The 27,820-nt window shown below is 47.4% G+C and overlaps 1 protein-coding gene and 1 long non-coding RNA gene across 3 annotated transcripts in view; one reads left to right on the forward strand and one right to left on the reverse strand.

Moving 5' to 3' along the window:
- Window positions 1–27,820, forward strand: part of znf704 (zinc finger protein 704) — a 361,108-nt gene that overhangs the window by 103,001 nt on the left and 230,287 nt on the right. The window lies entirely within an intron of this gene.
- The window catches only part of LOC140385382 (uncharacterized), an 82,296-nt gene that overhangs the window by 3,830 nt on the left and 50,646 nt on the right, over window positions 1–27,820 (reverse strand). Inside the window, exon 3 of one of the 2 annotated variants that reach the window (XR_011933348.1) lies at window positions 20,484–21,121. The exons of the other annotated variant lie outside the window; for it this stretch is intronic. This is a non-coding gene — a long non-coding RNA (uncharacterized lncRNA). Of the gene's footprint in view, window positions 1–20,483; window positions 21,122–27,820 lie in introns of those variants that run through there. 2 annotated transcript variants of the gene reach the window in all.

Raw genomic sequence — 27,820 nt, forward strand, 5'->3', positions numbered from 1 at the left:
TAACTCGCCTTTTGTCAATATCATCAATAATCTATGCTGCACCTAATCCATTGATTTTATGTAAAAGGAGTGATTAAATGATGATTCCCATGCTTTTGTATTTTATGCTTCTCGATACACCAGGTTCAGGCACCACTTCAGGACTTGATGGCCATGGAATAACATGTTCGTAACATGACCAAACATTTGATTATCAGTCTGTAAATCCGTCCAATGCGCCTTGTCAGCCATATTGCAGAAGGCAATGACAAACCACAACAGCACTTTGGCCAAGCCTAACCATGGATCAATCCTATGGAAGCGCATGGTCACCAATGCCCTCTTAGGCCATGATCCCCGAATGAGGAGATATACAACCAGGGGTTCAGGTTGCCTTTTTGTGACCATAATTGAACTTCAAACTTTAAAACCTGCATATCTGCACAACAAGATCCACTTAAAATTTGACTGCTTGAGTTGCATTTCAGTCCCTTTTCACTTTCAAAATGCAGTATTTCATATTTTTCTGCACTGAACTCACGTCCTGCTTCAATCCTAATCACAATCTGCCTTAACTCCTACAGTTTGATATCATAGGTAAATTTCAATGTTGTTCCTTAAAAATTCACATTGGTCCGTGTTTTCATTTTTATTATGGTCCGTGTTTTCATTGTTATTATCCATCTTGAACTTGCTAAGTTCTGATTCTAGTTTTCAAAGTGATCAAATACCACCATTTAACCATGGAAAAAAACAGCCTTTGATATACATAATATTCTCTTATTTGAACATTCTTCACATGTATCCTTTTCATCGCCTGTTTAATTATTTTGTACATCTGACCTATCTGCTAATTCTTCCATCTATTTAATCTATTTATTTTACTGTAATTTCCCCCGCTCCCTCATCCTAATCCAGTCAAGGGCCTTGCCTTTTACCACCCACACCCCACCCACTACGATTTCTATCCTTCCACTATATTGTGATGATATTATGGTCATTACTTCCAAAATGCTCCGCAACTTGCTCTCCTACATTCCAAGAACATTTTCACAATGTTTATCAAACTGCTCAAGACCAAAATGAACACGAACAGCAATTACTGCAGAAACTGAACACAATTTGAAATAGTCATCGCAACTTCTTTTCAAATACTGGTTGGATTTTTTTTTGCTGTACAGAATAATACCAATTGCTTAATTTGGATACCAGATTATGAAAGTTAAATACTTTGTATTGATGATAATTGTCTGGCATCATAGTACTATAACTGCCCAAAATAGATACTTAAACTGTATTTTCATGTTTCCTCTTGCCCTCAAACATATTGAAAAGCTTCATGATGTCTTTGAAACTGTAATGTATGAAATCTGAGCTTCCTTAATAAGTGCAATTCAAAGTTATCCTACAGGTTTTGCCCAAATCTCTTCAAACATACTGAAATTCATTGTCAGTATTATGTATTGCCTTAGCATGATCATACTGAAACAGTGCTGGTCTTTGCAAAGACTTTGATTACGTTGAACTTTCAGAATCCTTATGTGAATATGCAACAGTGCATAAATGAGAACATTTAAAGGCTAATTAGGGAACGATGAACTGACTGGTACACAATTTCACAACTTATACCTCACCTAATATCTTTTCGATGAATCCAAGATTCATTATTGCCTCTCTGTTACCCAGGGGCAAAGATATCACTGAGGTGCTGCAGTGTTCTGAGGGGGAGGGGGGGGCTATCAATACCAAGAACAAAACTAGGAAGAGGGATGAGGTTCTCCAGCTAGATTTTATGAGGCTAGGAATGAGAGTAGTGAGCAGGATCTCTGGTATAGCCTGCCTGCTTACCACTGGCTGGGGACTAATGGCAATCCCACAATCCTTTGGGAGTATGAGCTTCCCCAATGAGGGGCGTGAAGAAATCATGTCACATATCCTAGCAGAAGGCGACGCATACAGAGAGCACAGATTGACTCCACTGAGGGAGTGATACCGGCCTCCATCGCGAGCTCGTTGACAGGCTCCAGAATGGCCACAAGCGACGACTCCGGAGCGACAGCCGTGAGCGAGGAAGACTATGACGGTCTATCTGCCTTGTCTGAGCAGCCAGCAGCAGACATTAAATGTCTACCCACTGTTGATAAAAGCAGTGAACAAATCCACAACAACAACAACAACAGATCTCGTGATTTTGTGTCTGCGCCGCAGCAATCACCCAACCCAGCTTGCAAAAAAGATGACATACGGGGTCAACACTGCAAGCACAAAAGAAAGTCCGCTACTAACGTCAACTTCGACCATTCCGATGTTTCATGATGTCCTCACGGACACACATAAACACTGACAGTCACAATGACATGGCGACATCAACACTGCCACCTCAATGACAGGCGACAGGATCAACCCACCTGATCAAATGCATACAGTCTGGACTCACAAAGTTTTTCGTTAGAATTGGACTTTTTTTTAATAAATATTTTATTGAAAATTTTTGGTCAACCAACACAGTACATTGTGCATCCTTTACACAATATTATAACAACACAAATAACAATGACCTATTTTATAAACAGAAAGTGAATAAATAATAAATAACAAAAATGAAAACTAACCCTAATTAGCAACTGCCTTATCACAAGTAACACTCTCCAAAAATATAATTTAACAGTCCAATATATAATTATCTGTAGCAACGACCTATACATATTATACAGTATATATTAACAACCCTGAGAGTCCTTCTGGTTCCTCCTCCCCCCCCCCCCCGATCCTGGGCTGCTGCTGCTGCCTTTTTTCCATTCCATCTATCTTTCTGCAAGGTATTCGACGAACGGTTGCTACCGCCTGGTGAACCCTTGAGCCGACCCCCTTAGAACGAACTTAATCCGCTCTAGCTTTATAAACCCTGCCATGTCATTTATCCAGGTCTCCACCCCCGGGGGCTTGGCTTCTTTCCACATTAGCAATATCCTGCGCCGGGCTACTAGGGACGCAAAGGCCAAAACATCGGCCTCTCTCGCCTCCTGCACTCCCGGCTCTTGTGCAACCCCAAATATAGCCAACCCCCAGCTTGGTTCGACCCGGACCCCCACTACTTTTGAAAGCACCTTTGTCACCCCCATCCAAAACCCCTGTAGTGCTGGGCATGACCAAAACATATGGGTATGATTCGCTGGGCTTCTCGAGCACCTCGCACACCTATCCTCCACCCCAGAAAATGTACTGAGCCGTGCTCCAGTCATATGCGCCCTGTGTAATACCTTAAACTGAATCAGGCTTAGCCTGGCATACGAGGACGACGAGTTTACCCTGCTTAGGGCATCTGCCCACAGCCCCTCCTCGATCTCCTCCCCCAGCTCTTCTTCCCATTTCCCTTTTAGTTCATCTACCATAGTCTCCCCTTCGTCCCTCATTTCCCTATATATATCTGACACCTTACCATCCCCCACCCATGTCTTTGAGATCACTCTGTCCTGCACCTCTTGTGTCGGGAGCTGCGGGAATTCCCTCACCTGTTGCCTCGCAAAAGCCCTCAGTTGCATGTACCTGAATGCATTCCCTTGGGGGCAACCCATATTTCTCGGTCAGCGCTCCCAGACTCGCGAACTTCCCATCCACAAACAGATCTTTCAGTTGCGTTATTCCTGCTCTTTGCCACATTCCATATCCCCCATCCATTCCCCCCGGGGCAAACCTATGGTTGTTTCTTATCGGGGACCCCCCCAAGGCTCCAGCCTTTCCCCTATGCCGTCTCCACTGTCCCCAAATCTTCAGTGTAGCCACCACCACCGGGCTTGTGGTGTAGTTCCTCGGTGAGAACGGCAATGAGGCTGTCACCATAGCCTGTAGGCTAGTCCCCCTACAGGACGCCCTCTCTAATCTCTTCCATGCCGCTCCCTCCTCCTCTCCCATCCACTTACTCACCATTGAAATATTAGCGGCCCAATAATACTCACTTAGGCTCGGTAGTGCCAGCCCCCCCCTATCCCTGCTACGCTGTAAGAATCCCTTCCTCACTCTCGGGGTCTTCCCGGCCCACACAAAACCCATGATGCTCTTTTCAATCCTTTTAAAAAAAGCCTTTGTGATCACCACCGGGAGGCACTGAAACACAAAGAGGAATCTCGGGAGGACCACCATCTTAACCGCCTGCACCCTCCCTGCCAGTGACAGGGACACCATATCCCATCTCTTGAAATCCTCCTCCATTAGAATTGGACTTTTTAAACGTTGATTGACTTTGTACAGTCATTAATACCATCCCATTCTGTACACAGCGTTACTTGTTTTATCTGTTCCCAGTTGACTTCATTCATTATGTTTGTTTAGTTTTCGTTACACCATACAGAAAACCTGTAGCACATTAAAAAGGGGAAGATGTGGTGATCTCTGTAGGTGTATGTACACAAGGGGTTAATGGGTAGATAGCAGCACCACATGATCACCAGAGGGCTGGACAAACAGGGGTATAAAGGGCAGCCACACGGGGTCTCTGTCTCTCTCTCTCGGGTGTGCTGTGAACAGGGAAACATCAGAATCACATAGATAGTTAGTGGAGTTACATTTAGTTACAATTGTTAAATCTTGTTATCCAATTCCTAGTTCCCATGTTAAGGTAAAGAACTCGCGCATTAATAGTTATAGTTACTCAATAAACTTTTGTTGTTACTGGACGAGTTTGAGTCTTCTTCAACAAGATTCAGAGGACCTCACCATCAGCCAAGGATTGAGTAACACGTGTTATCGACCACGCAGGTAACACTATAGGAAGGAGATGCAAAAGTCTGAGAATACGCACTGACAGGTTCAAAAACAGATTCTTCCCCGTTGTTACCAGACTCCAGAATGACCTTCTTATGGACTGATCTGATCCCTTTCCACATCATCTCTACTTAGTAGTACTACATTCTGTATGCTTCACCTGACGCCTGTGTCTTATGTATTTACATTGTGTATTTCTGTATGTCCAATGTTTTTTCATGTATGGAACGATTTGTCTGGACTGTACACAGAACAATACTTTTCACTGTACCTCGGTATATGGGACAGTAAATCCAATCCAAGTGCAACTTTAAATCGAACAACATTTGCAAATCAGGTTTTCCCAATAATGTAAAATCTGCAGTTAGGTTTTGTAGAACTATTACCATCAGAAAAAACAATTATACCATGCAGGTTGAAATATTGCTAAATTCCTATATTTGTAAATGAAATGTAATAATGAAGAAATATGCTGAATGTTCCTACTTACCTCCAGCTCGCTGTCTCTCCTGCTCCCTGCCTCTAAGGCTCATCACCTCTTCAGCTCACCGCGTTTCCTGCTCGATGACTCTCCTGGTTGCCACCCACCGTGCTCGCTGAACCTCTCACTTAGTGCCCCACATTCATGTTACTTCCCTCGCTGTAAGCAAGGATGCGTGAGATGAGTGGCGAGAGGCAGGAGGAGCTGCTTTACGTTCACAGAAAGAACCTTACAGTGCAGAAGTTCCTGGGTTGCAGAGGGTGGGTCAGCAGGAACTGGGAGGGTCAGGGAGTAGGAGAGGCTATTTAAAAATGGCGCCAATCGAGCCACGCAACCCCATGTCAGACCTGACAGGAAACAATGTTCAAACAAAAATCCCGACACTAAACGTTAATGATTGGCCCCATTAACTAAAATGAAATGACTTAAAACAGGGCAGTGTAAATGAAAACTTACTGTATATCTTTCTGGGGTTCTTACATTTTAAAGTTGTAATTTTATGAATTATATTTATCAGGGAAAACGTGCTAAGTATTGTGCAAGTCGTTCAAAATTTTGTAACACGGTTCACTTGTGAATTTATTGATGAGCCGGAGACACTTCTGTTAGCAGTACAGATTCTGTCATTTATTTAGGAATAAATTAGTTATTTAAAGTAAATATTGAAGTAATGCTTTTTATTTACAAAGAAATAAGAATATACTGTATTTTAGTCAGGAGCTGATGTGGAAATATTCTTTTTAGGTTTAAGACATAAGTTTTATAGCTGAACACGTGCACAATGTTATTTTTTTTAGGCTATTTGTTTGACAGTGTCGTTTGTTAGATCAACATATTAGCCTTTAAATTATTTATGGTGTTTTCTGTGTTAGCATTATGGAGTTTGCTTTTCCTCCATTTATGAATCCACCCCATGACTTCCTGCCTCTGTTCCATATGGCTTCATTAGTGGGGCAGATCTGCCTAGACCACTGACTTCCTCTCCATTTATGCCTCAGTTACGTTCCATAGCCTGTATTTTGAGGTTGGTGAGGATCCACAACCCGGGACTACCCCTGAGGCATACAAACCAAGAAATCTGTTTTTCTCCCTCACACTGCCACCATCACCTGGTCCTCCCATTTAGCCAGAAATGTGAAGACCTTGGGCGGGATTCTCCAATAATGGGGCTATGTCCCCACTCCCATGGGAAAACAGGCACGAATCACTCCAGACCTTTTTCTAAAAAGTCTGGGATGATTCTCCGTTTTTAAGGGGGCGTGCAGGGCCCTGGAGTGCTCCGGAGGGGCTGGCGCTGAAGAAGTACCCCCCCCCACCCCCACTCCCAGATCGCGCGCGCCTGCTGATTGGTGGCCCCCGTCGCGGGCCTGACCCCCCCACCGGTGACGGATCCTCTGCCCGCCACATGGACGGCCACCGCAGCCGCAACTCCGAGCTCCTACCACCGAGAACCATGCCAGTGGGAACTCGGCCGGTCGTCCGCGGAGAATCGCCGCGGGGGCCTCTTTCAACGGCCCCTGACCGGCGCCGTGTCGACCGCATGCGCACGACTAGCGGCGATTCTCCGGTCGCCGGAGAATCGCACAAAGGCGTTGCGGGTCCGACGTCCCATTCGCCGCCCACGCTGAGCGCGGAGGCTCGGAGAATCCCAGCCCTTGAATTCAAGTCTCACAGCAACCAGCTGTGAAATTGAATTTGACACAATCCAGTGGTTTTTGGGCTGAATAGCAACTAGTGATGGATAAAGGAGTGCTTTAAGGATGCCACCCATTTCCCAAGAGCAAGTGTGAAATACAGACTCAGGGTAGAAAACATCAGTCAAAGCCTGTAATTTAAACCTAGATGTCTATAAAACAAGAGTACACGAGCATTAAATTGCTAGATTAACCTGGTGGAGTTCCTCTTTATTTTGTGCACCCGAGAAGAGGGTTGAGAAACAGGAAGAAAATGCATCAGGAACTGAAGCATGTGATCATACTGTCAGTTTCGGGATAATATGACTTCAGTCTGCAAAACCATGCATTGTGGGAAAAGAACTGTTGAGTAATGTGGTATTTCAGCTCCTGCTGGCCTCAAGCCTAACCACATTTGCAGCTGCATGAAATATTTTGGACAATAGTAGTTTGTGTTGTCAGATTACAAGCGACCACATGTGAACTTCCTTAAAGTACTGTCCATTTTAAGAATTGTTTTTCTGGCTATGCTGTAAATTGAGTTGAGGAAAGATATGCTTGCTAGACCTTTATTAAAGACCTATGTGTGTAAACTATAAATAGCCATTTTGTTCCTGAATTAAATCAATAGACCTCGGCACTGTTGTTCACACTGGTTTTCACTGCTGTAACTTCGAATCAACGTATACATGACTTTCGATTGACAAATTCTTAGTTCCTTTCAGAAATTCGTCATCTCCATGGGATTACATAGGCATCCCATTGATAATGAAACACAAGTTTGGAGTCAAAAGAACTTAATTTGTTATTCCTTTTCCTAACTGTTAAACCATCTCAAACAGGAACTTCACAGTTTACAGCTTACATGATTCCATTGGACTTAAATATCTGAAAAAAATAAGACTTTTCCCAGTTATGATGGAAGAACATTGACCTGAAATGTTAACTCTGGGCTAAATTTTAGTGCTGGGCTTACGAAATATGAGCCGGGCTCTTTCCTGACTTCCAAAGCACGCACCCAACTCATGACTCAACTGAGTGCTGAATTTGGTGCTTTTTGAGTGCGATAGTGAGAGTTTGGTGACCGAGGGAGTATAAGGCTTCATTTTTATCTAAAGCTTAGTCTTTCTTTTATTTAGTTAATTAACTTAAAAGTTGCTGTTTGGTTTAGAAGAAGGTGAATTTTCAATCAGCTTTAAACAGGCATCTACTTCTAGGCACTTGCAGCTGGAGCTTGTTAATTAGTTAATTGGATTAGGCCAGTTTTTCAGAGGCTAGATTCACAGTATAAAAGTGATCCCCTACAATGCAGACTTTGTTTGCACTGAGTGCTGAATTTGGTGCTTTCTGAGTGCGATAGTGAGAGTTTGGTGACTGAGGGAGTGCTGAATTTGGTGCATTTGAGTGCGATAGTGAGAGTTTGGTGACCGAGGGAGTGCTGAATTTGATGCATTTGAGTGCGATAGTGAGAGTTTGGTGACCGAGGGAGTGCTGAATTTGGTGCATTTGAGTGCGATAGTGAGAGTTTGGTGACCGAGGGAGTGCTGAATTTGGTGCATTAAAGTACGATAGTGAGAGTTTGGTGACCGAGGGAGTTAGGTGAGGAGGGAGTAAGGTGCTCCTTTCATTTTGTTTCCGACATTTCCGCAAAGAGTGCGAAGAGAGCCAGGAATTTACAGAAAGTGTAGCTGACTGGGAGAAGAGTGGGAGATCTAGTTAGTCCACACAGCAGCTATATTCTGTAAGGTAAGAGGGGATGGAGGCTAGGCCAGTTACATGCTCCTCCTGTAGGATGTGGGTGGTGAGGGATACCACCGGTGTCCCCACTGACTATACCTGCGGGAAGTGCACCCAACTTCAGCTCCTCAAAGACCGTGTTAGGGCACTGGAGCTGAAGCTGGATGAACTTCGGATCATCCGGGAGGCAGAGGGGGTGATTGAGAAGAGTTACAGGGAGGTAACCACACCCAAGGTACAGGACAAGAATAGCTGGGTTACAGACAAGGGGAAAAAACAAACAGGCAGACAGTGCAGGGATCCCTCGTGGCCGTTCCCCTTCAAAACAAGTATACCGTTTTGGATGCTGTTGGGGGGGTTGACCTAGTCAACTCTGGATAGTCAGAGGCTTTTCCCCAGGGTAGAGGGGTCAATTACTAGGGGGCATAGGTTTAAGGTGAGAGGGGCAAAGTTTAGAGTAGATGTACGAGGCAAGTTTTTTACGCAGAGGGTAGTGGGTGCCTGGAACTCACTACCGGAGGAGGTAGTGGAGGCAGGGACGATAGGGACATTTAAGGGGCATCTTGACAAATATATGAATAGGATGGGAATAGAAGGATACGGACCCAGGAAGGGTAGAAGATTGTAGCTTAGTCGGGCAGTATGGTCGGCACGGGCTTGGAGGGCCGAAGGGCCTGTTCCTGTGCTGTACATTTCTTTGTTTCTTTGTTCTTTGTACCGGGGGAAGGCCCTAGCGGTCAGGTCTCAGGCACGGAGTCTGGCTCTGGGGCTCAGAAGGGAAGGGGGGAGAATAGAAAAGCAATAGTTGTAGGAGATTCAATGGTTAGGGGAATAGATAGGAGATTCTGTGGTCGCGAGCGAGACTCCCGGAAGGTATGTTGCCTCCCGGGTGCCAGGGCCAGGGATGTCTCGGATCGTGTCTTCAGGATCCTTAAGGGGGAGGGTGAGCAGCCAGAAGTCGTGGTGCACATTGGTACCAACGACATAGGTAGGAAAAGGGGTGTGGAGGTAATAAACAAGTTTAGGGAGTTAGGCTGGAAGTTGAAAGCCAGGACAGACAGAGTTGTCATCTCTGGTTTGTTGCCGGTGCCACGTGATAGCGAGGCTAGGAATAGGGAGAGAGTGCAGTTGAACACGTGGCTGCAGGAATGGTGTAGGAGGGAGGGCTTCAGGTATTTGGATAATTGGAGCGCATTCTGGGGAAGGTGGGACCTGTACAAGCAGGACGGGTTGCATCTGAACCAGAGGGGCACCAATATCCTGGGAGGGAGGTTTGCTAGTACTCTTCGGGAGGGTTTAAACTAATTTGGCAGGGGAATGGGAACCGAATTTGTCGTCCAGCAACTAAGGTAGCCGATATTCAGGACGCCAAAGCATGTAATGAGGCAGTGGGGAAGGGAACACTGACAAAGGAGAGTACTTGCAGGCACGGAGATGGGTTGAAGTGTGTATACTTCAACGCAAGAAGCATCAGGAATAAGGTGGGTGAACTTAAGGCATGGATCGGTACTTGGGACTACGATGTGGTGGCCATCACGGAAACTTGGATAGAAGAGGGGCAGAAATGGTCGTTGGAGGTCCCTGGTTATAGATGTTTCAATAAGATTAGGGAGGGTGGTAAAAGAGGTGGGGGGGTGGCATTATTAATTAGAGATAGTATAACAGCTGCAGAAAGGCAGTTCGAGGAGTATCACCCTATTGAGGTAGTATGGGTTGAAGTCAGAAATAGGAAAGGAGCAGTCACCTTGTTAGGAGTTTTCTATAGGCCCCCCAATAGTAACAGAGATGTGGAGGAACAGATTGGGAAACAGATTTTGGAAAGGTGCAGAAGTCATAGGGTAGTAGCCATGGGCGACTTTAACTTCCCAAATATTGAGTGGAAACTCTTTAGATCAAATAGTTTGGATGGGGTGGTGTTTGTGCAGTGTGTCCAGGAAGCTTTTCTAACACAGTATGTAGATTGTCCGACCAGAGGAGGGGCAATATTGGATTTAGTACTGGGTAATGAACCAGGGCAAGTGATAGATTTGTTAGTGGGGGAGCATTTTGGAGATAGTGACCACAATTCTGTGACTTTCACTTTAGTAATGGAGAGGGATAGGTACGTGCAACAGGGCAAGGTTTACAATTGGGGGAAGGGTAAATACGATGTTGTCAGACAAGAATTGAAGTGCATAAGTTGGGAACATAGGCTGGCAGGGAAGGACACAAGTGAAATGTGGAACTTGTTCAAGGAACAGGTGCTACGTGTCCTTGATATATATGTCCCTGTCAGGCAGGGAAGAAATGGTCGAGTGAGGGAACCATGGTTGACAAGAGAGGTTGAATGTCTTGTTAAGAGGAAAAAGGTGACTTATGTAAGGCTGAGGAAACAAGGTTCAGACAGGGCATTGGAGGGATACAAGATAGCCAGGAGGGAACTGAAGAAAGGGATTAGGAGAGCTAAGAGAGGGCATGAACAATCTTTGGCGGGTAGGATCAAGGAAAACCCCAAGGCCTTTTACACATATGTGAGAAATATGAGAATGACTAGAGCGAGGGTAGGTCCAATCAAGGACAGTAGCGGGAGATTGTGTATTGAGTCTGAAGAGGTAGGAGAGGTCTTGAATGAGTACTTTTCTTCTGTATTTACAAATGAGAGGGGCGATATTGTTGGAGAGGACAGTGTGAAACAGATTGGTAAGCTCGAGGAAATACTTGTTAGGAAGGAAGATGTGTTGGGCATTTTGAAAAACTTGAGGATAGACAAGTCCCCCGGGCCTGACGGGATATATCCAAGGATTCTATGGGAAGCAAGAGATGAAATTGCAGAGCCGTTGGCAATTATCTTTTCATCCTCACTGTCAACAGGGGTGGTACCAGGGGATTGGAGAGTGGCGAATGTTGTGCCCCTGTTCAAAAAAGGAACTAGGGATAATCCTGGGAATTACAGGCCAGTTAGTCTTACTTCGGTGGTAGGCAAAGTAATGGAAAGGGTACTGAAGGATAGGATTTCTGAGCATCTGGAAAGACACTGCTTGATTAGGGATAGTCAGCACGGATTTGTGAGGGGTAGGTCTTTCCTTACAAATCTTATTGAATTCTTTGAGGAGGTGACCAAGCATGTGGATGAAGGTAAAACAGTGGATGTAGTGTACATGGATTTTAGTAAGGCATTTGATAACGTTCCCCATGGTAGGCTTATGCAGAAAGTAAGGAGGCATGGGATAGTGGGAAATTTGGCCGGTTGGATAACAAACTGGCTAACCGATAGAAGTCAGAGTGGTGGTGGATGGCAAATATTCAGCCTGGAGCCCAGTTACCAGTGGCGTACCGCAGGGATCAGTTCTGGGTCCTCTGCTGTTTGTGATTTTCATTAATGACTTGGCTGAGGGAGTTGAAGGGTGGGTCAGTAAATTTGCAGACGATACGCAGATTGGTGGAGTTGTGGATAGTAAGGAGGGCTGTTGTCGGCTGCAAAGAGACATAGATAGGATGCAGAGCTGGGCTGAGAAGTGGCAGATGGAGTTTAACCCTGAAAAGCGTGAGGTTGTCCATTTTGGAAGGACAAATATGAATGCGGAATACAGGGTTAACGGTAGCGTTCTTGGCAATGTGGAGGAGCAGAGAGATCTTGGGGTCTATGTTCATACATCTTTGAAAGTTGCCACTCAAGTGGATAGAGCTGTGAAGAAGGCCTATGGTGTGCTCGCGTTCATTAACAGAGGGATTGAATTTAATAGCCGTGAGGTGATGATGCAGCTGTACAAAACTTTGGTAAGGCCACATTTGGAGTACTGTGTACAGTTCTGGTCGCCTCATTTTAGGAAGGATGTGGAAGCTCTGGAAAAGGTGCAAAGAAGATTTACCAGGATGTTGCCTGGAATGGAGAGTAGGTCTTACGAGGAAAGGTTGAGGGTGCTAGGCCTTTTCTCATTAGAGCGGAGAAGGATGAGGGGCGACTTGATAGAGGTTTATAAGATGATCAGGGGAATAGATAGAGTAGACAGTCAGACTTTTTCCCCGGGTGGAACACACCATTACAAGGGGACATAAATTTAAGGTGAAAGGTGGAAGATATAGGAGGGATATCAGAGGTAGGTTCTTTACCCAGAGAGTAGTGGGGGCATGGAATGCACTGCCTGTGGAAGTAGTTGAGTCGGAAACATTAGGGACCTTCAAGCAGCTATTGGATAGGTATATGGATTACGGTAAAATGATATAGTGTAGATTTATTTGTTCTTAAGGGCAGCACGGTAGCATTGTGGATAGCACAATTGCTTCACAGCTCCATGGTCCCAGGTTCGATTCCGGCTTGGGTCATTGGCTGTGCGGAGTCTGCACGTCCTCCCCGTGTCTGCGTGGGCTTCCTCCGGGTGCTCTGGTTTCCTCCCACAGTCCAAAGATGTGCGGGTTAGGTGAATTTGCCAATGATAAATTGCCCTTAATGTCCAAATTGCCCTTGGTGTTGGGTGGAGGTGTTGAGTTTGGGTAGGGTGCTCTTTCCAAGAGCTGGTGCAGATTCAAAGGGCCGAATGGCCTCCTTCTGCACTGTAAATTCAATGATAATCTATGATTAATCTAGGACAAAGGTTCGGCACAATATCGTGGGCCGAAGGGCCTGTTCTGTGCTGTATTTTCTATGTTCTATGACTGACTTTGCCCAGGATGTTTGGTTTTATCCACGCAGAGTTCAAGCTCGCAGTGGAGTTTGTGACCCGTGATGAAATGCAGGTGGAGTGCAGGTGCAGAGGCAGGTTGTTTAGAAGGCTCACCTTGGTTCTTGAAGACAGAACCCCAGCTCACAACATTGTTCAACTACCTCTGTTATGAAGTTATGCATTATCGAAAAATGACTTTATGAATTTATTGGTTGGAAATCACTGACTAAAAACGCAAGCTGTTAGGGTCATATTTCAAAGTCAGATGACTTATATAACTTCTGCAAACTCATAAATTACCTCAAGTCTCCAGAAAGTTCTTAATTTCTTTGGGGAATTATGTCCCTTGAATGGACATACATATTGAGACAAAGCCATTGGCGGAATTAACACCTTCTATTGTTCCATGAATTTATCCAATCGCAATGTCTGGACTCTCAAACTCACTGGGCGTGATTTTATGGGCGTTGACTCTGGCGTACCGCTGCCGCAGGTTTCCCGGCAGCGAGGGGTGCATTAATTGGGAAACCTCATTGACAACAGCTGGACCAGAAAATTCCACTGCTGTCCAATGGTGACCAGCCTCCTACTGCTACGAAACACGCGGCGGGTTGTTCGGTACATCCCGCCCGCTGTCTCTGAACCCAAAACTTCACCTAGAGTTGTAGCGAAACCAAGTCATCATATGTCGGTGTGAGTAGTCATCATACATTCTCCGTTGTGTGGCAATGGCGTATAACTTTGAACCATTTATGTGGACAATGGAAGTATTAATCAGATAGCCATCTGATCAAAACTGACTTCAGATAATGAGCGTGATTCTCCGGAAAAATTTCTGTAGCGAGCGGGAATTGCCTCGAGTTTCCCGCCGCTCGGCCCGGCGAGGCCAGCAACGCTATTCAATGTTAATTGGTCCACTTAACGGGGACTCACGGGCTTCCCACCCTAAATGCCGGCTCGCCAGCTGATTCGCCGGGACCGCGCTCGCCAGCCCCCCCGCTAACAATGCTGAGAGCACTTAGGCTGCACTTGCTCAGCCAACCCCAGCCAGCTCGCAACAATGACGGCGAGGAGACTGGTCCCAAAATTCAGGGTTGCTGTCCTGGGGAGGCACCTAGACCCGGTGCAAGCCAGGAGGGATGTCCTGTTCCCCCAAGGTTCCCGGAGGGTGAGCCACAAGGCAGCCAGTGCTGCCTGGGACTAGGTGGCGGCGGCTGTGAGCACCAGGAGTGTGACCAGCAGGACTGGCCTCCAGTGACAGAAGAAGGTCAACAATCTACACCGAGCAGCCAGATTGACTAAACACCAATGTCCCAATTCCCAACCCCCCAGGCGACCTATGACCCTCCCTCTTTCCCCCTTCCCCTTCACCACTCCTTCCACCCACCCCTTCAACCCTCCCTCCACCTCAACCCTCCCTTCAGGGACCCCCCCCCCCCCCCACACACACACAACTGTGAACCACACGTGTGCCGAACAATGCCCTCTCTGTGTCCCCTCAGGAAAAGTTCTCCCATAATCGGCGGGAGAGGGTGCCGGACTTGAGAATCCTCACCTTCGAGGAGCAGGTCCTGGAGGTGACTGGTGTGGCTGAGGACCGAGTGGTCAATGTGGAAGCTGGCGGATGTCGCAGAGGTGAGAGTCCACCAGGTTTCACCAGGAGGACCTGTCAAACGTGAGTTGATTTTGCCTTATGGACTGACCCATCCATCTCTCTGACCACATGTCCATTCTCCCGCAGGTCCAGTAGCCATCCTGGGTGGCCCCCTCCCCTGACTCCGGGAAGAACATTTCGGAGGAGAGCTCCGAGGATGCAACTGTTATAGCAGCGGCACAGCTGTCACCCCCACCCTCCACTAGCGCAGATACACAAACCTCGGTGGGAAATGTCATTGGTCAGGCTTCTAGGGCACAATCTGGTGAGCACCACACTGCTGCTGATGTGCATCTTGTGAAAGCAGGAACCCCAGGCAAGACAGCAGTCGGAGGCCTGCTGGATCCAGCTGGGTCCCAGCCTGATGCTGAGCCTCTGGAATAGAGTTACCCGGTGCTGATGGAGATGGTAGAGAGCAACCGGGATGTTCAGAGGGAGATGTCAGCATCACTCCAGCAGATCAGTAGGTATTTGGAGGAATACCAGAGGGCACGGACGCAGAAGATGCCAGCGGCAATAAGTGGCACCCAGGCCAACACTGCTAGGGTGGTGACCGCAGTGGAGAGCCTGGTGCACGCGTCAGCACCATGAATGAAGGTGCCCAAGGCGTCGCGCAGTCGGTGACGGCCAGAGCTTAGGGTCTCGGCAGTATGTCTCCTTCACTGGTGGATGTCACCCAGTACCAGACCGACCTTGATGGGGTTCTGCGGTACATGCCCCGCTCTCAGATAAGCATGGCTGAGGCACTGTAAAGCATGGCCCAGTCAGAGAGGAGCATCGCCTATGGCATCAACACGATGGTGTGGACTATGGGGAACCACCAGGGCTGGCAGAGCCAGATGATGCAGGAGCAGCTGGGGCCCGAACCAGCTCCCCACCGTCCCAAGGTGAACCCAGGGCCCTATGGGCACTGACCAGGAGGAGGGGGCACTGAGTGGCAACCTGGACCCGTCCCATGGAGCAGTAACGACGGCCACCAGCACAAATTCTACCCCTCTGATGAGGCCGCATCCCAGGGTCAGCACATGGGACAGGGCAGCACGCTGTGCATATGCCGTCGACAAGTGAGCCGCCCAGTGGACGCCCAACAGAGGCATTGAAGGCCATGGGACAAGGTAAGCAGCTGGCTGCCTCCACCTCAGATGTGCATCCTAGGGAAACACCAAGACGTGGTAGAGCTAGGAGGGCTAGGCATGTTGAGCATCACTGAGGGCACTGGGGTTGGGGGAAGAGGTTAGGTAGGGGGGTGTGGGTTGGGGGCGACACTCTTGGAAATGGGGTATTGTATAGCACATTAAGCAACTTTTTGGCACAACCATTATGATCCTCTGTCACATTCTCCGCGATTCAGCTGACCCCCGGACCCTTTGCCTGTCTCTCCAGGCATACCCCCCTCCCTGTGGCACCCACCCACCCCCCCCGGCCGTGGTCGTGTCCCGGGAGCTGTGTCCCATCCCCTGGGTGTTCGGATGTTGGCTGCTGTGTGTGTGGTGTTGACTCTGACACAGTGTCCAGGCATCAAGGTTTGAGTGGAATGCTAGGCAATGACTCCCTCATGCTACATGCCCGCCTACCCATGGGAACCACTTGCCATGTGTCAAGTGCTCACTTAACCACGATTGCCAATTCCCTATTAGCGATTGCCTTCACCCGCGCAGCCAGAGGCCTCAGCAGTCGATGGGGGTTATGGATGATCGGTGGGGCAGACAGGCGGGGACAGGGATTACCCCCAGAATGGGGTTAGGATCCAAATGTTGGCACGGTGGTACCGCGAACGATTGCTCCCCTCCCCAGCGCCTCCCCCCACCCTCCCATGGTGGCCCACTCCTGCGGAGGGTCCTCCACCCCCTGGCGAGCACTGGGGTGGCAAGGTCAGCGCCCCAGTCTCTTTGCCTGTGGGCAAGGATTGCTACTCACCTCCTCAGCTCCCCACAGAAGCCCTTCCGTCAGGTTGACATTTTTAAAAAGGAGTGCCAATCAGCGCGAGTGTGAGCACTTGCTGGGGAGAACGGTAAACGACAGGAGGCCTTTGGATGACTGGTAGCTCTCGTTAATTGTAGGAAATTGGGCTTAAGTGGTGATAACTGGTTTCCTGCCTTGCTACGGCGAGATTCCGAATTCGCCGACGGGTGCGGGCCGGTTGCATCACAAACTGTTTGGCTCCTGGCGTGGTTCTGTTTTTGGCCTCTCCCGCTATTCACCGGCCTCGTTATGTTATGAGTGTAACAAACCGGAAGATCGCACCCAACCAAACCTTTTTATTCCAAGCACCAGGGAAAAACAAGCCAGTATGTAAATGAGCAGCCCAGAAGTGTGGCTCTCTCTTTCCATCTATCATTACGAGCTCGAACTTGATTCGCTTTTTCTGACTTTCCATGACATTTCTAAAGAACTCGACCCAGGAGCTGTTGTCTTCAGAAGAACAGATACATTGTCAGTTATGAGAGCTATGTCACTTTAATCTTTTTGGAATTTTAAAACTGTCACTTCATGTATCCTCCCACTTTATAAACCTTTTGTTTGTGTGTCCCGGAGAACGGGTGACAGGTTAAGTACAATAAAAACATTCCGCCTTTCAAAACAACTCCTGAAACCCTGACTGTGTGTATTTTAGTCACAGCACATAAACAGTTAAATACCCTCTGAATTGACACATTGTTTTGGAGAAAAAAGCTGTTGTGGTCAAATGTGGTCTGGGAAAAGAGGTGAGCCATGTGACCCCTCCTTACCTGATCATAAAACCCTCGTACGTTGCCCCCTACCCACCCACATGCCCCATCAGATCATCAATCTCCTCTCCATGCCTCTACCTTTCCTCCATAACCACTTGCGCAGTACACACAATGTACAGTCCTAAGGAGCCATGCAATAGCAATGGAAATTCCTTTTTATGGATGTATTTAAAAATTAAAGCTGTGACAATTTAATAAATCTCTCATTCAGAAAAAACTGTATTCCTGTAGAAAAAGAGTTTCAATTTTTAAATTGTTATTAAGTTGTGTAAAGAAACAACCATGCAATGAGAAACCGCAAACTCTTTAACCAATCAATTATAATCATTCCCTATGGGCAGCTGTGTCAATAGCATACCCAGTGCAGGACAGGGTGTTCTTAATTTCTGGAACTCAGCCAAGCATTCATAAGAGCCACAGCTATCAAAACAAATCATTACAGCTGCAAGGCCTTGAAATTAAAACAACTGATGGGGTTACATTTCCACTTCATAGAATCCCTACAGTGCAGAAGGAGGGCATTTGGCTCATCGAAAGAGCCGCCTACCTAGGCCCAATCTCCCACCTTGTCCCCATAACCTCACCTAGGGAAATTTAGCATTTCCCTAAATTTGTCCAATCTCCCACCTTGTCCCCATAACCCCACCTAATCTACATATCTTTGGACTGTGGGAGGAAACCGGAGCACCCGGGAGAAACCCATTCAGACACGGGGAGAAAGTGCAAACTCCTCACAGATGGTCACCCGAGGTCGGAATTGAACCCGGGTCCCTGGTACTGTGAGGCAGCAGTGCAAACCACTCTGCCACCCTATTTCACTTTAAAGCAGATTGCCCGCCAATCAATGGAATGGAGCAAGTGCTTAGTTTTCTTTTAGCATTCCACAGCAGAGGTTATCTATTCTCCAAGTCAGAGCTATGTGTACATTTAAAGCTCAGAACCAAAATGACAGGAGAAATACACATTTTTCTACATTTTGAATGAATTATGGCACTTGCCCCAGTGGAAAAGGTAAAGGACAAAGTAACTTACATAGTTCTGGTCACTGTAATGGTCAAGTTCCCTTTGTTAATGCCGATTCATACAACTTCATTACAAGATAGCAATTGATAGAGAAATTTGAAGTGACATTTGAAGGTGTCAAACAAAATGGTCCCAACTCCACAGGAGGTTCTGAATTCTGCAAGGAGGTGTGTTGTTTGGGCTTCTGAAACTTGCACCAGAACACATAAGTATGGTGCAGGAGGAAATATAATTTTCCTGTGGTCTTCGCAATGGGGACCCTGACCCTAGAAGGGGTGCATGTATGTTTTGCAACCAAGACCTTCCCGACCCATGAGGTGGCCACACAAAACTTGAGTGAGGTCAGTGAGGAAGAGGAAAATAGTTTTTGTTTGCAGGAAAAACAATGTTCTGTGTTTGTACTGCGAGCCGATTCCTGTCTCCTTGAGGAGATGAAAATCTGGCCTTCTGTTTTTATCTCCAAAAGATGCTCCTGACCTGATGAGTATTTCCAGCATTTTCTGTTTTTATTTCAGATTTTCAGCATATTTAGTGCTTTGCTTTTGTAGAATAGGTGTTTGACCAGTGGGTATGGGAATAAATGTAATCAAATAAAGTTAAACTGAATTGCTCTATAGTAAACCCCTTCACCTTAGTTGAGGCTTTAACCTGTTTAGTGGATTCCTGTCATGAAGATTCAGTAGAACTCGGGTTTATTTGTGTATATTTATATATTTGTCACTTAACTGAAGGGTCAGACTGATTGTGGTTGACAAAGATGTAAACATTATTTTTGTGTCCTGGATGCATTTACTTTTTAATGCCTTTTCCTTGTTGATGTTCTTTTAAGAAAATGTGTAGCATATTGCAATTGGACCATGGGAAAATGGTGTCAGCAGGTGTGCTTCCCCATTAAAAATCCATGCAATCCTGGATCCAAGAACAGTTATTGCCCCTATGTGGCCCTTGCACAACCTCCAACTCCTGTGCAAGATGCAATAAAATTGCCAGCGTTTATATTGTAACAACTCTGCCTCACCCCCTTCAGAGAGTATTTTTAAATGCTGGGGCTTTTTCATTCAGCAGTTGTATGTAATTTTCTGTGTCATGGTGAGTTTTTTTGGGGTCCCCACTGGTCCACGTGATTATCTGTCCACGAGGAGAAATAAGCCCACTAACCAGCAATAAAAATGTTCTATTCCATCCTGTATTGGCATAACTATTTGTGTCTGCAACTCTTGCAGAGAGAGTTACTGGTCGTAGCTAGGTTGCTGATCGGAAATATCAAATTTAATGCAAATATTTTTTATAAACGGCTTTAGATTTTCATTTCACATTTTGGTTCCTGAACAGTGTGCCTCCCGTCTTTGTGATGTGGACCTTTTTCTTATGCAGTTGATAAGTTTTCTGTCCCAGTGGGAGGTTTGCAAGTACCGTGCCATTCTGCTGTTGTAGCTTTATTTCATATATCATGATTTGAGTTGTGTGATTTGTTGACAATGACATTTGTAAACATCCAAATTCTGAAACTCTCTTCGGCACAGCACCGTGGGTATAGTTAGACCGCATGGACTGCAGCGGTTCAACAAGGCTTCTCCAGGGCAATTAGGGATTGGCAATGTAAAACGATGGTTTATGCCACGGTGGGCTTGCACCCCATGAACAAACAAAAAGTTTAAAAACCTAAAAAAATCTTGAAGGTATAAAAATGTCAAAAAATGAAGACAATAATAGATTACAGTTTTTTTAATAAAGTATATTTATTGAAGTTTTAGATTTTAACAAAATAACCCAACAAAATCACAGGATTGGTACAACTCAGCAGGAAAAAAAAGTCTCAACATACATGGATACGGATACAGGGGGGGAACAGGAGAACAACAATATAGCTAGTTTAATACAATCAATAGACTCAACTTGATGCCTCCATGTGCACTACCAGGGAACAAGGGAGAAGGGGATAAGACCATAAAAACATGGTCTTCATACCTCTATCATACTGTCGCTTCAATGCACAGTCATCTGGGAACGTAGGCCCCCGGCAGGGGCGGACGACCTGACACGACCGGCCATCTCCAGCCCTCACGACAAGCATCGAGAACAGGAATAATAAGACCAGTGGTCGGGGACCCCAGCCGACCCCAGGCCTTGAAGACCAGATACAATGTGCTTTGTTGAACCTGATGCGTCAGCCTCCAAATCAGGATTGCTAAAGCATGGCAACCCATGTTCAAACCAATCAGGAACTCGTCTCCCACATCTCGCAAGAGACGGGGCTCATAATCACTCCTTGTCCGGCCCCACTTCCTGGGTCGGTTAGGATAGACAACACACTACGATTTCTACGAACTGAAGGCGGGCCCCCACCAGGGAAAGTGCTCTATCAAATATCAGGGTTCTCTTCTGCGCTTCCACATTCTCCCAAGAATATTTCGCAGTTCATCAGAGTGAGCATCAAAGACCTGCAGCACAGAATTAATATCATCATCCAAAACACAATTCGCAGTGGCAGCCGCCATCCTGATGCAAACAGCACTGCTGAGGCGTGGGCCCACTCACCAGCAAATCGCCACTGCAAGTTGGACCCCACCCTAGCCACCTCTGACTGCCTCAATCAAACGATGATTGTCTCTGATTCAACTCAGCTCCTCATCACCAAACTCTGACCAGGATCATCCAGGGACATAGTGCCAGACATATATCTCATAAAAAGCTAATTCTGGAATGAGCATCAGGATAAAATAAAGGATTAAGAAATTAGCAGCGCCGGAGCTCGCGAAAATGCAGCTCCCGCACACAGATCGTGTGACCCCTCTTGATTATGGTTTTAACTGACTGCAGCAGCGGTACAGGTAGTAGTTTTGCCAATGGTCACCTAACCTGTAGTGTCTATGGTTTGTAAGTTGAAGCAGCAACCCGAGTGTAGTTTGGCACCAAAATGATATTGCTCCTAAATATCATTTGAAGTATGTTTTAATATACTAATGGGGCCACTGCCTGTTTCCATTGGGATGCAGACCGCACAACTCATTGTCTACCCAAAAAGGGGAACAGGCTGACCTCCAACAATAACTCAGCAATATTATTAAAACGGAATTTTGTTCTGCTTCCACCCCATTTAGAGCTAAAAATACGGCAGAAGCAAAATGAAAATAGGCCTTGTACTTGCACATTCATTTGCCTGATTTACATTTCAGAAAGTTCTAGGTAGTCTGTCAAAAGTCCAACTGTCCAGTTCAAACTCAGGTGTGTGTCAGCTTTAGCCTGTGAATTAGTGGCATTCTTGTTGTACATACTTCGCTTCTCTTGAGAATTTCTCACTATATTTCACAGCTCAGGGGAAGATTATGCCACTATTTGTGAAGGATGGCAACCTGTAAGATGATGGTTTGCACCGTGATAGTCAAGCATCACCGGGGCTCAAGAGCCCCACTCAGGCATGGCATTGTCTGCCGCACTTGCTGCAGAGGAAGATTATGGGTTGAGAAGGTGCACCATTCACTGACCCCTATTTCCCCCCCCCCCCCCCCCCCACCCACTTGCCGAGCCCTCTTCTCAACCAGCTGAGTTACTTGTGGATATTGCATCAATATTAAGAAACATTGTTTCCCTCGTAGCTTTCTCCTCTCCATATTTGGAGTTGCTGACTATCAATGGGGTATAATTCATTGAAAAACAGTGGTCCTCTGTTTATTTTAAATGCTTGTTTTGCACGTAGGAACCTGGACAGAGATGCCTGGCAGTTTGATTGCGGGAGGTGTCAGAGCAAAACCCACACTCTGCTCACCAAGTATCCACACACTCCAGACGCCTGTCATCCAGCAAAAGGAAAACAGGGAACTTCCCGATTTGTACCACATTCAGCATTTAATCACTAAGGCATCAGAGGAGTCAACAGTGTTAAAATAATGTCAGTAGAAGAAAAAACATGCCAGTGAAAACTTTAACCTCTCACTCAGTTTGTCCCCAGCAATTGGAGCCCTGTCATTTGCAGTGGCACACAGCCAATTGTTCCTCCTTCTTTCTTAGAAAGTGCTGAATGTTAATGGCGAGCCTTTAGTATAAACTGAAGCATATCAAGACTAGAATTCCTGTGGAACAACATGAAAGGGCCTGATTTATATGTTGATTATTCTGTGCTTACCCCTATTGCACCACACCTTGGCTGAGCAGGTGGCCATCTTCAGACCTCTCCTATTACTTGTACATTCCCGAGGAATTGGCTCAGGAACAGTCCAGGATGACCTACCCGTTGATTTGTAACTTAGTATCCTGCCTTCACTTATTATCTTCCATTGATGGCACAACTTGGCTCAAGAAGCTGTGCCAAGAGAAAGGAGTTCTGCCAGGGTGCTGACCAATATTCCTCCCACGAGCAAAACCAACACAACTAGATTAACTCGTCTTTCATCTCAGTAGCTATTTGTGAAGCCTTGCTGTGTACAATTAGTTTCTGCATTTGTCTAGGTACACAGTGATTGATTGTATTTCAAAAGTAATTCATTAAATCTGAAATGCCTTCAGATGTTCTAAGGATATGATAAGGAGTGGAGTAAATTTAAGTTATTTCTTAAATGGGGTTTGCCAGTGTCCGACACTAAGTGGCACAGTGACTTGGAGCACTTCAAATAGGAAAAATCAGGGGTTTAAACTCTGCCTCAGGGTTCAATAAATTTCCATCAAGATTTCCTGACGAAATCAGATGTGTTTTTTTTCAAGCCATGAAGTATTAATTTAAAATTTTTTTATTTATTTTTCCCCCTAAGCACCTTGGCCGCTGCCGGCCTCTTTCCAGTCCTTGATTTGGAGCGGTCCAGTGCTGGATCCAACACTGTATTGAAGTCCCCACCCATTATCAGGCCTCCTATCTCCAGGTCCGGGATGCGCCCCAACATGCGCTTCATGAATCCAGCATCATCCCAGGTCGGGGCGTATACATTTACCAACACCACCCACGTCCCTTGCAGCCTACCACTCACCATCACGTATCTCCCTCCATTGTCCGCTACAATAGTCTTGGCCTCAAATGACACCCGCTTTCCCACCAATATTGCCACCCCTCTATTCTTCGCGTCCAGTCCCGAGTGGAATACCTGTCGTACCCATCCCTTTCTTAACCTGACCTGGTCCGCCACCTTCAGGTGTGTCTCTTGGAGCATAGCCACGTCTGCCTTCAGTCCCTTTAAGTGCGCGAACACTCGAGCCCTCTTCACCGGCCCATTCAGGACCTCTTCTGTGTCCCATTCCCTTTCGGCCAGTGCAGCAGCAACCCTTTTCCCCCCCTCCCCTTCCTCCCCTCCCCTCCCCCCCCGCTAGATCCCTGTCTAACTTTTCTGCTCCCCCCCCCATATCACTCCCGTAAGTCAGCTGACACCTGCTGACCCCGGCTTCCCCCGCCGTCCCATTGACCTTCCCGTGTGGGAGTCTCCCAATCAATATGCAGTCCTTCGTTCCCCTTCCCGCCTTTGTTCCCGCGCGCGGGAAAAACCCCGCGCTTTCCAAAGCCCGCCCCCTCTGGCGCAGCTCCTGTCTCTCTCCCCCAGCCCATGTAACATTTCCTGCGCATGATTGACCCCCTATATACAACAACCATCACACATCAAACCTCAAACATCCTCCCCCACCCTCACAAACCCTCAGTTAATGTCCAACTTTTCGGTTTGTATGAAGGTCCACGCCTCTTCAGGCGTTTCGAAGTAATGGTGTTGGTCCTTGTATATGACCCACAGTCGCGCTGGCTGCAGCTTTCCGAATTTAACTCCTTTCCGGTGCAACACCGCTTTGGCCCGGTTGAAACCCGCTCTCCGCTTTGCAACCTCCATGCTCCAGTCCGGGTATATTCGGATCTCTGCATTGTCCCACTTACTGCTCCGCTCCTTCTTGGCCCATTTCAGGACCCTCTCTCTGTCCGTGAACCGGTGAAATCTCACCACCATCGCTCTTGGCGGCTCATTTGCCTTGGGCTTCCTCGCCAGCACCCGGTGTGCCCCGTCCAGCTCCAGCGACCTCGAAGGGGCCTCCGCGCCCATCATCGCCCCGAGCATCGTGCTCGCGTATGCCCCGGCATCGGCCCCCTCCATTCCTTCAGGGAGACCCAAGATCCGCAGATTCTTTCTCTTCAACCTGTTCTCCAGGTCTTCGAGTCTTCCCGCCCACCTCTTGTGTAGCGCCTTGTGCTGCTCCACTCTCACCGCCAGGCCCAAGAGCTCGTCCTCATTCTGACGGACTCTTTTCTGTACCTCCTGGATCTTTACCTCGTGGGCCTTCTGGGTCATCCCTAGTCCTTCAATTGCCGACAGCATAGGCGCCAGCATCTCCTTGCGCAGCTCCTCGAAGCAGCGCTTGATGAACTCCTGCAGCTCCGGCCCGCACTCCGCTTTGTCCCCGGCCGCCGCCATTTTGTTTTTTTTCCCCTCGCTTCTCCCGCTGTTCCAGTGCCGCTTTTTTTGGCCGTTGCACTTCTGGTCCGGTCCATAAAAGTTGGAGGGGGACCTCTCTCTTCCCTTCCCCACGGGTTGTCTTCGAAAAAATTCCGTTGGGGCTCCTCTAGCGAGCCCTAAAGTCCGTAATAGCGGGAGCTGCCGAATCGTGCGGCTTAGCTCCGCATAGCCGCAACCGGAAGCCCCCATGAAGTATTTATAACCTGTTAGTAGTGAGAATGGTAGACAATATTTTGCAATGCTTATTCGATAAAGTCACAACAGCAGGTTTGAATTTATGCTTTTTTATTCTGGTACTGATTATGTTGCTGGATTATTAATCCAGAGACCTGAACTAATAATCCAAAGAAGATGAGTTCAAATTTTACACTGGCAGCTAACAATTTTAGTTCTTTTTTTAAAAAAGGAAGTGAAAGAAGTAGCTTTATTAAAAGCGACTATACAGCTGTCAGATTATCATAAATATGCAACTAATACGCTAATGTTGCTCCAATCCCACACCAATGTCGTTGATTCTAAATTGCCCTCAGAAAAGTGGCCAATCAAACTGCTAGAAGGAAAAATCAGAATGAAATTGGATGGGCCATGATGTTAAAAATGGACAGGGGCGGGTCAGGCTTATGGGGCAGGGCCCGGTGTGATGGTGGATAACAAAGGTGGGGGGGGTGAGAGACCCCCAGTAAGGATAGTCACGTTGAACGTGAGGGGGCTAGGAGGTCCGGTCAAGTGGTCAAGGGTGCTTGTACATTTTTAAAATTTGAAAGTCGATGTAGCAATGCTGCAGGAGACTCACTTGAGGGTGAAGGACCAGGTGAGACTTAAAAAGGGCTGGTTTAGCCAAGTGTTTCACTCCGGATTTGATGGAAGGGCTCAAGGGGTAGCAGTGTTGGTCAGCAAAAGGGTACGCTTCCAGATGGAGAAGGTGGTGGCAGATCAGGGGGGTAGATATGTGATTGTGGCAGGGGCGCTGGAGGGGAGATTAGTGGTGCTGTTAAGTGTATATGGTCCCAATTGGGACGATGTGGGATTCGCGAGAAAGGTGTTTGGGGCTATTCCCGACTTGGACACGCATGAGCTGATTGTGGGAGGGGACTGGAACTTGGAGCAGGAGCCAAGGTTGGACAGATCACGGCCGCGCTCGCTGGTCCCATCGGGGGGGGGGGGGGGGGGGGGGGGGGGGCGAAGGCGCTGGCTGGGCTAATGGTGGAAATGGGAGGGGTGGACCCTTGGAGGTTCCTGCATCCAAGGGAACGAGAGTATTCGTTTTTCTCAGTGGTCCATAAGGTATACTCGCGGATCGACTTTTTTGTGGTGGGGAAGGCTTTGCTGGCTGGAGTCAAGGGGTCGGAATACTCTGCAATTGCAGTGTCAGATCACGCTCCACATTGGGTGGATATGATGCTGGAGAAGGGGGCAGCGCAGAGACCGGGGTGGAAACTGGATGTGGGGCTGTTGGGGAACCAAGTGTTCTGTGAGAAAATTGAAAAGGTAATTAAGGAATATGTAGTTTCAATTGTACGGGTGAGGTGTCGAAGGCAGTCGTCTGGGAGGCTCTAAAGGCGGTGGTGAGGTAATTTTGTTTAAGGCCAGGGTGGACAAAGAGGAGAGGTTGGAGCGGCAGAGGGTAATAGATGAGATGCTGGAGGTAGATAGGAGGTATGCAGAGGATGGGGACCCGGCGAAGCTGGAAAAGAGGAAGGAACTACAGGCGAGCTTCGACCGACTGTCCACCAGGAAGGCGGTGCGTTAACTGAGACCAGCAAGGGGTGCAGTTTATGAACATGGAGATAAGGTATGCTAGCAGGTCAGCTCCGGAGGGAGGCAGCGGCAAGGGAAATTCTTCAGGTGAGGGATAGGACAGGGAAGTTGGTGGTGGCTCCAATGCTGATTAACAAGGTTTTTGAGGAGTTTTATGAGAGGCTGTACAAGTCAGAGCCACACGGGAGAGACCGGGAGATACAGGAATTTCTAGATGGGTTGGAGTACCTGAGGCTAGTGGAGGGGGACAGGGCTACATTAGAAGGAGCAATAGTGGAGCAGGAGATAAAGGATGCGATTGGGAGGATGCAGTCGGGGAAGGTGGCAGGGCCGGATGGGTTTCCGGTGGAATATTATAAAAAATTCTAGGACAGGTTGGCACCCCTGATGGTGGGGATGTTTGAGGAGGCGATAGGGAAGGGGGTGTTGCCGCAAACCTTGGGCAGGCATCGATTTCACTGTTGCTAAAAAAAGATAAGGATCTGACGGAGTGTGGGTCGTATCGGCCCATATGACTTCTGAATGTGGATGCAAAAGTGTTGGCGAATGTACTGGCGGGTAGGCTGGAGGAGTGCCTCCCGAAGGTGATAGGAGAGGATCAGACGGGGTTCGTGAAAGGGAGGCAGCTATTTTCGAACATTAGGAGAGTTTTGAACGTTGTTATGGCACCGGCGGAAGGGAAGGAAACAGAGCTAGTTGTGGCATTGGATGCCGAGAAGGCGTTTGATCGGGTAGAATGGGGGTACCTGATGGCAGTGCTGGAGCGGTTTGGGATTGGACCAAGGTTTGTGAACTGGGTAAAGCTATTATATAAGGAGCCGAAGGCGAGTGTCCGCACAAATAATATCAGTTCGAGATACTTTTCTCTCCACCGTGGGACGAGACAGGGATGTCCTATGTCCCCCCTGCTGTTTGCACTTGCGATTGAGCCATTGGCCATCGCATTGAGAAGTTCGGGAGCAT

Source organism: Scyliorhinus torazame, chromosome 11 (genome assembly GCF_047496885.1).
Source record: "Scyliorhinus torazame isolate Kashiwa2021f chromosome 11, sScyTor2.1, whole genome shotgun sequence".
Classification (NCBI taxonomy): Eukaryota; Metazoa; Chordata; class Chondrichthyes; order Carcharhiniformes; family Scyliorhinidae; genus Scyliorhinus; species Scyliorhinus torazame.